Source organism: Harpia harpyja, chromosome 6, assembly GCF_026419915.1.
Source record: "Harpia harpyja isolate bHarHar1 chromosome 6, bHarHar1 primary haplotype, whole genome shotgun sequence".
NCBI classification, from domain to species: Eukaryota; Metazoa; Chordata; class Aves; order Accipitriformes; family Accipitridae; genus Harpia; species Harpia harpyja.
In genome coordinates, this window is record NC_068945.1 from 59353592 (window position 1) to 59367652 (window position 14061).

Sequence of the window (14061 nt, forward strand, 5' to 3'; positions counted from 1 at the left end):
TAATGCACCTCACAATTGCCTATTTTACTCCTTTGACTATAAATAAGTCTTATTTAGCCCCAAACTAGACACCTAATAAGCTAAAATTCAATTAACTATTTCCCTGCATATGTTTTCTTCTCCATGTTTGTCTTTTTGCAGGCTCTAAGAGTGTTGCATTCCATATGCTACTTTGGGTTATTTTGTATTTGCCACAGTGAAGAGCTTCTGATATACAATGAATAATCATTCTGTGGTACTTCAGTTTTTTGACAGAATCCATTTACAGGTAGCATCAAAAGTATTATGACTCAGTTTGAACCCAAATAAAATCAAGTGACAGTCTCTCAAGTTTGTGCACTGGAGTTGTATTTAAAATTTGTTTTTCCAGGCTGTGACTTTCTAAAGAATCTCGCCTCAATTTCAGTTTTAGGGAGTTTGTAGTGAAAATGCAGGTTAGTATATAGTTTTGGACTGAGAACATGCCTTTATAAATGCCATGTTCAGTTACATGTTAACAGCTTAGCTGCAAGGTAAATTTCATATATGAAAAGCGGCCATGGAAATTGTTAGAATAAATTCTTTCTGAAGACTTGCCACTCCTATTGTCTAATCCTCTTCCCCTCTCCGCAGGATTTTTATTGCTTAATATATCTTAAAGCAAAATCCGTCTTTAAAATCAATAGAAAGAAATAGGAAGAGTTTAACAAAGAAACCATCTTTTTGGAATAAACATTGTTTACAGATCATTTTGTAGTCTTACTTTGGGGTTGGTTTCATAATCCGGAGCTGGTTCAGAGGTTTTATAAATCATTCACTATCTGGATCCACTGAAAAGAATGTAGTTGTTTTAGCTAAAAAATGCAGCAGACAAAAATGAAAAACAAAATAGTTAAATGAGCAACATGATTTTTTTCCTTATGCCTTTTTAAAAAGTTCTCTTGAAAATAACATACTGTGAGCTAATATTAATCATATGAGGATAGATCATGTAAACAAAGCCTATCTAGTGATCTAATTCCAAACTTCAGAAGGACTGTGAATCCTGTTAAATTTTCGTTTTTATACTTCCAAACCATTTTTATAATGTAACATTTATTTTTGATAATGCTCAGAACTATAAATCATTTTGCTTTACAACTCTTGAGTCTTAGGATTTATGAATACAGAAGAAAATCTGTTTCCTATTTGTATGCTCTACTGTTTGGAATTACATGCTAGAAGAAGAAAATCTGTCCTTATACAAATGTGATAACACAAAAATATATGAAGGTGCCCTTGCTTAGGTATGACTAGTCAGCCTCAATTGGGCAAATCTGGTGTGTTATGTTACTTGAACTATATAACAATAAATAAAGTTCTTGGCTCACAAGAGAAGGAATGCTATTACAATATATATGGGCCATGTACTTCATTCTGTTTCTGCTTTGTGACTGTAATTCACTGTCAGACTCAAAGGTTGAGGATCAAGTGTTCCCAATCTAACATAAATTTATATCACCTTTATTCCCAGTGAGTTCCCAGTCTGGGCACTATTTGTCTTAGGGTGTAAATTCCTTTCTTTGGCTCAGACTAAAATTCTATTGCACAGCTAAGTTACTGTTTTCCAATGGAAACTACTATGCATCCATCAAGTATTGCTCACCTAAAAAAATAAGAATATTAATCAAAAAATTCCCAACCTCCTATAGTCGAATGCAAAGGAGCTTAGTGCTTTTTAAATACAGCACAGAAACACATACTAAATGTATTTGCCTTTTCTGCATTAGTACAGAAAACCCCTCTATATAGCAATGGGCCTAACTTATAAAAAAGTTTTCTTTTGTTCCTAATATACTTTAGAAAATTAAATAATTTGGAAAAAAATGTGTGCAGTTTATACAGACTGACAGAACTAGAATTCTACAGTGTTATAGACAATCAAGATGCTTCTGCAATCATTGAATTCTTTTATAAAGATATGTGACCTTTTACATGCTGAAAATTTAGATCTATGAACAAGAATGCCAAACAATATCAAAAGTCTATTCCGTTCAAGCTAGTATAGTGAAGAAAAATTAGTCTCTGAAGGCAGTGACACATAAAAGAAAATGTAAGTGTCTTCATTTTACAGTCTCTTTTCCTATGGGATTTCATAGAAAAAATTCAAATGTGGTTACTTCAGATTGCTTTCAATAACATTTCAAGAGCATATCTTTCGATTTAGACATATCAACCATCCTCTTGCTGTGAGCCAAAGCAATTTCACAAGAGCACTGTGAGCTTCACAACTCAGCCCTGGATTGACTAGGTCAAGAGAAGAAAGATTAGGAACATATGACACCAAAGAAGAAAAATCTCCTGGGTCAGTAGCATTTTCCTCTCTTTTAAGGTCCAGTTGTCCCTACATTCCAACTGAAGCATCGTAACAGAAAAGAAAAAGTAAATGAAAAATACTTATTTTACAAAAGGGTAATTAAAATAATTGACATTTTCAGACTTATACATACATAATTAGCCAAAAATCCATTCTCAAAGCACACTTTATCACTTGCAACATATGTGTGTTATTGTGCTCTGTGCTGAGTGAACACCCTAATACTTACATTTAAATGGCATTCTTATTCAATAATCCATCTGCTCAAATGATGTTTCAACCAAGGCTCTCAAGTTCAGTTTGACAGACCTGAATGGCTACATCATCTTTCCAGGGATACCCCCCTCGCTGTTTTCCACAAGGATTTAGATGGACTTCTGTTTATCTTTGGCTTTTCTCAGGGAAAACGGTGGAAAAAGAGCATGCCTAGGCTGCATAATGTGCACCTCACAGAAGTCTTGGAGTCCAGAAGTCTTTTCTGGAGAAGGCTCATATCACATCAATTTAGCAATTTTCCCATGTGCGTCTCCTTCCAGGCATCCTCAATGACAAATCAGGACAAAATGTGCAGCTCTGTTGATTATATAGGGCATTTTTTTAGCATGTTTTATAATCTATTTCAAGACTTTCTTCAGGATATGGATCTCTTGCAAGAACCGTATAGACAGCTACTGAAACAGTATACATTTCAGGAATCAATACTGACATGCCTAGGCCATAAAATAAAAATAGGACAAATTACTGTGACTGAATCAAGTTTGTCTAATTTTTTGAAAGGTCTGACTTTATTTACATTGAAATATGCATTGCATTATAGTTGTCAGCACTATCTATAGTTCTTAGGCAAAAGCTAACAAAACATTAGTTGATTTCAATTAAATTAATAAAAAAAAAGACATTGAATTTAATTAACTCCAAGAAGAAAAATGCATAAACACCCAAGCATAGTTAAATATCATTGTCTAACAAAGGCCATATGTGATTTAAAGGTGGAAGTGTATCAAGTAAGAGTCAGCTAAGAGACTGACAGCAGAAGTTGGGTGTTATACTGGTTTGTATTCATTCTTGAAATGCAGCCTTTTACTGGAATTATTTTACCTTAACACCTCTCAGAACACGAAGTCAAGAACAAAAGAAGAATGAGGAGCTAGTGTGGACCTTCCAGATGCCTATTGTAAATTAAGAAATGGTCCTTTGCCTACCCTTTTCAGGGTAGATAAACGTGTATTCCCACCGAACAACTACACAAGGCTCATCCCATTCCTATTATTTATCATTCTACTCCTTTAGCTAAAAATTGCTATAGAAAATTTTCCTGCTGACTGCCAAGCTGAACAACTTTGTTATAGTGTGTCCCCGTGATTTACCATGTGCCAGTGGCCTTTTTTCTTGTCCTAGACTGTATTCTGTAGCTCAGAGACTATTTTGTGCCTCAGACACCTGGCACACTATAGTTCTGGTCCACTGGATCAGGTGCTACTTATGTAAGGCAATCATTCCTTTAGTATTATTAAATAAACACTCAGTCTGCCTAGCTAAATACTCTGCTTTCATGGCAGTGGAAGAGTTAGCTGAAGGTATGCATAAAATATTGCATTTACCAAATTGCAAAGACCATTTGTATCATGCAAATAAAACAGAAAGAGCCTATAGTAGGGGTTTGCATAGCATACTTTTTTTTTTGCACCCTAGAAAAATTCTCCAAGCCAAATCTACATTAGCTGCTACAGAAGATTGGCTTAATACCTAAAAGGAGAGGCCAGGGCACTTGTTCAAACAGATCCAGTACCCCTGGCTCTTAGCGCAGCTAGCATAACGGAGATATAACCAGGCCATGTTTTGAAAAGCAGCTGTGAAGTGAGGGGTTATGCAAAAGGCATGTATTCCAACTCTCTTCTTGGCAGGGGTGATTTCCAGATTCCCAGTTCCATTGCACTCCATCTAAATAGATTCAAGCTCCTTGAAATTTATGTGACTATACCTAATTTTTCTCAAGCTAGCTGAACAGTCATGATGAAACACAAGAGTAGGCATAGTAATATTACCTTGTGTTGTTTATTTATCTTTAGCTGCCATGTAGTATGCTATAGGACCTGATTTTGCTTGCCGTATTAACACACAGTCTTCTATTGGTTGTGTCATTTCAGCTTTACTGTCTACAACATAGGCAACACAAGATTTATGAAAGGTCATATTTTATAAATCTTATCTTCCTTGTAGACATGTATCTCACACTGCTGTTCTCCTGAATAAACTTAGAAGTTCAATGCTAACTTGCCTGCTTGCATGGAAAAACCTGGTTTGCGTTCACGTTATTCAGAAATATCATTAGCGTGTAGAAGGCAATAGAGAAATTTCCAGTGTCTCTCAATTCTCAAGGCATAGGATAGACTTTGGGCTTCTCAAGTCTGTCAAACAGGCTGAAGAAGCATAATCCTACCTATATGGATAGTTTGGGGTATGGTTTTGTTTATCTGTTTGTTTATTTTGTGTTTTGCTCATTTTTTAAGGAAAATGAGCAAGATCTCGTTGAAATACACCATTGATTGCTACTATGATGGCAGCAATTTTAACTTTCCCAGATATTTAAGGATAACAGCCTATTATTTCATTTTCTTTATTTCTTTTAAAATATAATAAATAAAATATAAAACTACTACTACTACTAATGGCTTAGAATGCCTTATGGAAAAATCCATTTCAGAATGTGGCTTGTAAAGAGAACATATTAAATGCAGTTATCAAAGAACATTTTTAGCAGTAGTCTAGTTAAAATCCACCGGAACTACTGAGACTGAAAATAAAATTTATCAATAATGTTTATATGGAAAGAGACATTTTAAGCATTAATAATGAATATAGCAGGTCTTGTGTTGCACAACCCAGCATGACAACTAAGGTTCTTTCACAGTGGAAAAATTTTCAGGTAGTCTAGAGTCAGCATAGCTGTTTTATATCATTTCCAGGCTCAAAGCTGAATATTCATCAAAGGTTCTAGCTAGGGAGTGTTTTGTGGTGGGAATAGCCAGAGGCTATCTTCCATTAACATCTTTTCTGAAATATTTGTGAGCATAAAATCCCAAACATCTTCACATTATTATTGCCAATGTTCTTTTTGGTGAAATCTGTGTTACCTCAGTAGCAGTAAAGTACAAAAACAGGTGAGCAGATGAAAACAGTAGTATTAATTCTTGCTTTGGTACTAAAATTATTTTGGTACTGAAGTCCTTCGCTGAAATTTATTTTATCAAAGCAACAAAGAATCCTCAGAACCAAAGAAAATCCACATTTAAAGTTAAGAATGTGCTGAAAAAATAATAATTCTATCCTTGAACCAAAACCAAGAACATATTGAATCAAGGCTTAAATGCTGTAGATCTAAAAACTGAAATACTACAGAAGCTGGAAAAAATTCTCATTTATTTTGAAGACAGAAAGGCACTGAAGTAAAATAAGATCTTAGCTGGCAGAAGTTTTCCAGAATAAAACAAATATGTGAAAGATGATGTAAGAAGCATGAGTAGCTGGATTGAAAACATATAGAATAAACAGAAGTTTATAACACTGTTTGAGAAACAGGAAAAAGACATCTAGGCTTCAAAGAATCATGCTAAAGAAAGGAGACAAATTTTAAATCTGTTCAAAAGAGATGACATTTCAGCAGCTTTCTAGGGTGGTTCCTCAGCCACAGCTCCTCCTCTTAGTGTCCTAGTTCTCCTGATTTTCAACAACAATAAACACCTGCCAAAATCAACCTGAAATCTATTTTCACAAAATACAAGATTACCAACTGAGTTAGAAGGACAAACCCAACAAAATGCTTTTAAAATTTTAAGAACCATGGTATTTTGGATTCTATCCATATGAAATACTGTTCTTTTTTAAATACGTGAGTGCATTTACTTGTATTAAACAGCTCTGGGAATTGTCACTGTCACGAAGGAGATTAGTGTCTTGCACTCTTCTTGTGGTACTTTCAACTTCTGAACCAGCCTGTGACTAAATTTTTATAATGAAAAACGTTTGCAGTACTAATGCTGACCTCATTTGTCTCTTAAATGTTAAATGAACTTTAACCTTATGAATCTAAGAATTCTTCTGTAAAAACAAAAATCTGATCATTTATACATAGAAATGGAAAATATTGGACTTACTAATATCCAAGTAAAACACTGTCTGTAGAACAGAAAATGAACAGGTGATAACACTATTTGTATCTCTTTCTTTTCCTTTTAATCATGTTAGATTTGTTCCAGCAGGTTTATTTTCAGTTACATTAATAGAATGCAAAGGAACAGTCTCCCCCAAAGTTTTATTTGCTCTGGAGAAAGCACTACTGTCTGTTACTCCCAAACTGGAGTTTTGCAACTAGATTAATGTGAACATCTGTTTTACCAGGTAAAATGAGGTGTTTTGAATATTAAATAATGCCCTATTCTGCATACTTTGCATTTCTTAGTCATCATTACCAACAACTGCATTTCAGAATTCAGGACACTGAGGAAGGAAGAATTAGCTCCCTGAAAGAATAACTCTATCCTAAGTATTAAAGCTCTAGTCACTCTGTTGAGTAATAATGAAAATGTCTATATGTGCATTCGCTTTTGAGTAATGTGAGTGGGCACGATGGGTACAAACTGAAACACAGGAGGTGTCATCTGACCATCAGCAAAAACTTTTTTACTGAGAGGGTGACTGAGCACTGGCACAGGTTGCTCATGGAGGTTGTGTAGTCTTCCTCTTTGGAGATATTCAAAAGCCTCTTGGACTTGGCCCTGGGCAACCAGCTTTTGGTGGCCTTGCTTGAGCACGGAGGTTGGACAAGATGACCTTCAGAGGTCTCTTCCAAACTCAACATTCGGTGATTCTGGGTATATCATATGTTTGTGCTTCTATTTTTCCAACCTTATTGGAAATTCCTGTTTGCTCTCTCTTTTCATAATGCTTCAAAAAGAGTGGGTAACAAATAATTGCATACAGCAATTCTCTTTCAGCCATAATACAAGATGAATAGACAAATTATTGCCTATATCACTTATCTGTCACCATTTTCAATATTGTCATCTGTAGTGAAAACTCTTTAGATTGAGTGAAAAACTGGATCATTTTCATTAATATCTATTTTGGCTGTAAATCAAAAATAAAACCTGGTTTGGTTTGATTTGGTTTTCAAATATTGTTCATAGCTACTCCAGTAAAATATGAGCAGTGCAGACACAGTTGTATCTGTCTCTTGTTTCAAATTCCTCTAAAGCTATGTTTTGAAAAATGTTTCAGAAGTTCAGTCCAGGAGGAAAGTATTTTTCAAAATTCTGGGACTTATTTTAACATTTTGCATAGGAAACCCTTTGAAAGTTAACTTGGACAGATTTGGAAAACTGGCCAAGGCTTAACTCTAAGGTTTTCCTATCTGTTTTCAACATGACAACTTTAATTATTACTTTAGTAGTTGATGAATTTTGATTAATACTAATCAATCTCAATATATTTTTATTTTTTAAAAAAGAAATGTTTTATTTTAAGCCAATCCAGACTTATCCTTATCTAAACCTTTCACAAGAATGGACAGAAGGCCTCATTTCCATTCTATTTAGCTTTAACCAGTGTTCATTAAACAGATTCTGTTCTGAATTGTTTTTATGATAATAATAACAGTGGGGAGTTGTTGATATGGTTTTCCACCTACACATGGAATATCATAACAATGGACTCAGTCTACATACTAACATGAACAATCTGAAGCTACTTTAAATTAAATCAGTAAGCCAGAAAAATAATTAATTCATCTCAGTTTCCAAGTGATTTGTTCCAATTCTGCTGTCAGTGGATGAAGATATACTTCATTACAATGAGCACTAGTGAATTGGCAAGGTTTTCTGAGGGTTCTCAAAGACAAGTCAAAATCTGACTGCTCATAAAGCCTGAACTTTCTCCTGTATAGGGAATAGGTCTCCCTGGGTTACATTTGAGATATGTTAGCAGAAAATGAGTGGGATATTTTAAGACTTTAATTGTGTATTACTACTTCATTAGAGTTACAGACATTGCAGAATTGCCCCTGAGTCAAAACTAATGACCAGATTTTCACTTCTATACCTGATTTATCTTCAGTAGCACTCTCCTGGCCAGTGTTTGTACTCCAGGGGAAACCCGGCTGTACTTGCTCCTAAATGTTAATATGATATTGTCCCTTAACTGACTTAAAGCATGCCAGATGGGATGCTTGCCTAGGAACATTCCCAGGGTCCTGTCCTAGGAGAATCCCTGAATCATTTCTTGAAAGGCCATGATGTATGTCTGACATAAGGCCGGCAGGGTTTTTTTTCTCTCAGAAAGCTCTTGTCATTCATATTTCCCCAGTTACAGAGAAAAGGGTTTGGGGGAAAAGCATCACCATTCACATGTTCCTTCAACAAATTTAGGATCAGTTACATGCAGGGGTTTCAGGAAAATAGAAAGTACTTATTGTGAAATGCTTTCTTTCCCCATGGAGAAAACATTCTTTCAAGTTGTCAGTTCATACCTTTTTACCTCAGTTTCAGAACTGAATATGTTGTTATTTGTAATGACACTAGCACCTGAAAAAAGCATAGATAACCACACTTAGATAATTTGCATGCTTTCCTTGAGATCTGAAACGTGATTTTCCTTTAAAATAATATTTTAAAGGCTTTCACTTGCATGTCATACTCTTTGAAAGTGCACATTTATAAATGCAATTTCTGTGGAATGTAATTAAACAGAATAAGGCAGAAGTCCACTGTATTAAGCCAAGGAAGACTCTTGGGGCACAGGTGGGAGGTAAGCTTTCCCTTTTCTCTCAGTGTAAGTTTCACATGTCTTTGTTTTGGATTGAGCATCAATGGCATAGTCTAGTTTAGGTTGTTCTGGATCAGTTTTTAATTATAAACTGTACTTTTAAACCTATCTTGGAACTGCATGTTTTAAGAAAGTAAAACTTCAGGAAGTGTGTGAGGGCTTTTAGAACTATGGCTCATTAAGAGGACTTCCGTGTACTTCCACTGTCAATTCTGCATAAACTTATAAAAAGTTTCCTTTCTTGAAATACCTTGTAGTGGAATAGGAGCATGCTGTACTTGATCATGCTTGTGGAATGTCTTTTGTAAAAAGAAAATATTTTGGAAGCTACATCCATGGAATGAACACAGATTCCAAATCTGACTCTGTCCAGTAAAGATGCTAGTCAGAAATGTACTTTAGAAAGAAAATTGGGAACTCACTCAAGTCAATGTTAAATTCTTGTAAGTTGCCAACAGTTTGGTAAGATTCTTTCCTGCCAACAGCAATAGGATCATAAGTTCGGCTTAGTTCTGTGGCAACAGGTTTGATCTTACTGAGATTCACTGAGTTAGTGATAGATTTGAGATCAGCTGTAACCTTAGAAACCAAGATAAACAAAGAGACTTGAGCAAGTGAGAACCCTTCTAAAGACAGAGAAAGATAATGACATCTTTGTAACAGAACAGCTGAACTGATCTTCACTTGTAGAAGTTCTTCCCTCCAGCATTAATTGAGTCTCTTAGCTGAACATCTTATTTAGGCACTGACTCGATGCACCAGACCAAACAGCTGCATCAGTTTAAGGCATAAACCCCTCAGCTTTCTGCTTTGGTTTTCTGCCAGAAGTTATGCAATGGGACTGGGGTAATAGAAGCAAATGTGTTTATGCCTCAGTACAGATTGATTGGTGCAACTCCATCACTTCAAGCTTCAGAGGTGCAAACACACTTTTCTTCTGCCACCCCATTTCAGATTGTCCAGCAAAGTGATAAGGTAAAAACTACCTTCAACCACAACAGCTAGATTTGCCAAAGGTTTTGGTCCTGTTCTTTTTAGTAACTCACCTAAGACCCCTTATTGTTAATCCATTTTTTAATGTTCCACTTTTTGTATTGTTTCTCTTGGTACATAAGACATCAATCCTCATTGCAATTTTAACCAAAAGGATTCAATGACAGCACAACTCATGAGAAAGGAAATTTCCAATATAATTTATGCAGAGCTGTTCTCTCTGATATTACAATCAGAAAATTAATAAAGACTCACTTAGTTTGTATATCCTGGCAAACTCATTAGGTGCTTTATGACAACCAGGGACAAAGCTGTGATGTTCTTACGCTCTATTTTTTCCTCTCATTCAGCTACCAAGAAGTTAACTTCCAAAAGCAAATGACTACCTAGCCCCTCTCAGTTAAAGGTGAAGAGGTACACCAGGAATTTGCAGAGGAAAGAGAACAAACTGAAGCTGGTGAGCTGTTGTTTCCAAGTCTTAAGCTTTATTATGTCATTCTCAGAATATCTACACTTTCATAAACAAGACTAATGATATATTCAAGGCCTTGTTGCCACAGATCTAAAGCACTTAGAAAAAATGAAACACATAGGGCCAGGTCCTAACCAGTGTTTCAAGGAAGCAACAACATCTCGTGCCAGCTCAACGTGTAATACTTCCTTTGGACGTTTTTAAGCAAAATTTACATTTTTCATTTAGACATCTAGTGATTTTCTGTCCTCAAAGTGCAGCTAAACTAGCCTATTAATATCAGAAGAGCAGGAAAAAAAAAAATGTTTCAAAACTGCATTCAAACCTGCTCCTGCATGAGACTGAGAACAACTGAATGTGAACTTATATGTTCTCCTGCTTCCTTTATATGAAATTGCTTAGAAACGGAACACAGTTGAAACAAACACTTCAGTAAGCTCCTTGAAATGACCCAAAGCTAGCCTTTTTTTTTTTTTCTTTTTGCTAAGGGGCTGCAAATACTTAGGTCATATTACAGTTGATAGCAGTTTGTTTTGTTTGTCTGCCATAGCTGCAGATGACAGAGATCCAAAATCCATTGACTTGAATAGGCTTTGGATTGACTGTGGGGAAAGGATTTCCACTGTAGATAGGAATGCTAAAAACATAACCATTTAAGGCTCCAGTTTCAGAAAAATTATTCCAGCCTCTCTCTTTCTGTCTTACACATACACACATTTGCTTAGGCTCAAATTCTCTCTCCTTTGTTCATGTTAGATAACTACAAAATCACTGAAGCCATTCAAAAAGCAAGGTGTAATCCAATGTGAAAAAGCTTTAAATACTTGCCTAGGGGTGGGAACTTTCCCTCCTGGCCTTGTTGAAAAGCTATCAGGTACACCCTCAAATGAGGTCAGCAGATTCCTACATGGTTTTACGTACAACATTGTCATCAAAAAACTCACTGGTATTAAAATCACATTAAGTTGCAAAGTTAGGTACTCTATGGATAGGGTATGCCAGAACTGGAGTTGCCCTTTCTTTGCCAGATAGAAACAACCTAGCCTCAGGCTGGCTGTGCTTTTCCAGGACTATAATTCACAGATGTAGAGTGACTGGTCCAGACAGCACTCACCAACACATGCATGTCTCAGACTTCCTCAGAACAGCTGAAAACAGGACTGTTTCAGTTACCAAGAAAAGAGGATTGAGGCACAGCAGCCAAGTAGCTTGCTGCTATCAATCATTTATTTTCAACTTTCAAAAGAAAAGAAATAATTTAAGAGCGCCAGGGGTGCATGAGAGGAGGAGAGTAATGGGGAGGGAGAGAGGAAGAGGGAGAAAGGAAAGGGAGCACTGACTCAGTGAATCACTTTTTTTTTTTCTCTGAACAAAAGTTCAGACTTATCATGAGCAACTGAAGATCTTCTGAACTGATAACTTAAGTATCCCAAGGAGACAAACAGTAATTTTCAGTTTCATCTTTTTTTTTTCTGTGCTAATCCAAACAAGTAATAGTTATGGGTTTCATTAAATCCACAAATTTCTATGATAACCAGATACTAATCTATCAAAATTGTACATAAATTAACTTGGAACAGGAAAAAAGGAAGAAATTAAACATTTTTTGCAAACAGAAAGATGAAATTTCATGCTGAACACAATAAATGCAATTTCCAGAATTACCTTAGGTAACACAGACATTGAAGACACACAAAGTGACTGAAGCCATTACAAGGTGACTTGCTGGGGATTCTGGAGACCTAGGTGCTCTTCCTGGCTCTGTCACTGGCCCACTGGATTAATAAGGACTAGCCACTTCTACTTCTGTCTGTTTGCTATTGCCTTTTTGATTCACTTTAGGATTGATGGCAGAGAAACATTGAGAGATATATTTCACTCAATACTTTAAAATATCTGTTCCCTAAAAAAGCAGCAGATGAAAAGGATGTTGTTTTAATGTACACGAGCCATGTTATTAGGATGTGTGATACATGTCAGTCACTGGAGCAGACAGGCAGAGGAAACTGGAGGCTGAAATCCATCTCACAAAGACACCTAGATTTAAATGCTAACATGTGAGTGAGGTAAATAAAGATCTAGTCAATGGAATCTGGAGAGTTATTTCAGATGAGACCCATGCATAGGCATAGGAAAGCAGTGCCATTGGATATACTCTGGGGTAGCCCACCTTGCCTCCAGCTGCCAGAGGATATGAATGTCCCAGAAGTGCTGCATCGTATCTCTCAGCTCCATGCAACTGACCGAGTTACAACATTAGATGTCCATGCTTAGTCAACTGAATCTTGCCCCAAATAAGTGTTTACTTTGAAGATACTCACTTTAGGAAGAACTGAATAGCCTCTAGGTGTTCACTGACTATACTGTATGAGGACTCAGTTCAGTTGCCCTTATATTGGGGTGTTTAGTGCCATTTAAGATGCCTTCAGGTGTCCTACCTGGACTCCAGCTGATGCTCCAGAAGGGCACAGTGTTTCCATGGGTCCTGGGTCTTACCTGTCTCATCCATGTGTGCATTTGGGACACCCTAGGGCAGCCATCCGAAATGGCACTGGAAGATTCTGTTTGTTAGGTTAATAAATGCCAGTGACTGTGATGAGGGTTGAGATGCTTATCTCAGATGTAGACACTTACATTTAGATGCCTCAGGCTATGACTTGGGTCTTATTTTTCCAAACCCCAGTAGGTTTTAAACTTAGCATAGGTGTCAAGTTTCTCTGCAGGGGCATAGAGGCAGCTCTGTGAAAGCACAGCAGTGAAATATGCGGCACCTGCAGCGTTTGGGGACTGAAAATCAAAATATCCAACATGTGGTGATCACCAAAGTTAAAAAGCAGTAGAGCTGTAGTTTCTAGAATTAAATCTATGTTTGTAAATTTTACCTAGAACCTCAACTTGGCATCAAAGCAATTTTTGAATTCTGATCCTAATGACCATTAATGTCTCAGTTAAGACCTGTTAGCAACTTAAATATAGTTTTAAGTAACTAAGGTCGGAACAGGTGTCAAAATTTCACAGTTTACATACTTCAGTTCATAGATGTTTTCCATCATTTTAGACTGCTAAGATTTCTTTTTATTCAGAACTGTTTGTGAAAACTTTCTTCTGAAATATAAATTTCCTGCAGGCCTTTTTTTTCTGTTTCTGAATCTTTATAAAAATGTATATCACAAACGTACTCCCGTTCTTACCACCTCTCTCAGTAAAATAAAGAGAATGGATTGAAATAACTCTAAAAAACTTGTATTCTTGTTCCAAACATTGTTTTTTGAAATAGCACACTGTTTGAAACAAAAGCTTCCTGATTAAAAGCCAATATATCTATTGCATCCTGGTGATAGTTATATTACAAAGACACATGCTTTCAGTACTATGGACTACATGTGAATTAAACATCTGCCTAGTATTATAACATCAATATAAAAAAAAATATTAGAGCATC

The 14061-nt window shown here is 36.1% G+C and overlaps 1 long non-coding RNA gene across 3 annotated transcripts in view; it reads right to left on the bottom strand.

Annotated features, from left to right (window-relative positions):
* LOC128143526 (uncharacterized) overlaps positions 1 to 12347 on the bottom strand; it is a 37482-nt gene extending 25135 nt beyond the window's left edge. For all 3 annotated transcript variants that reach the window (XR_008235783.1, XR_008235782.1, XR_008235781.1), the window contains exons 1-2: positions 12285 to 12347; positions 743 to 833 (exon numbers count right to left, since the gene is read on the bottom strand). This is a non-coding gene — a long non-coding RNA (uncharacterized LOC128143526). The remainder of the gene's footprint in view (positions 1 to 742; positions 834 to 12284) is intronic.
* Positions 12348 to 14061: the final 1714 nt, after the last annotated feature.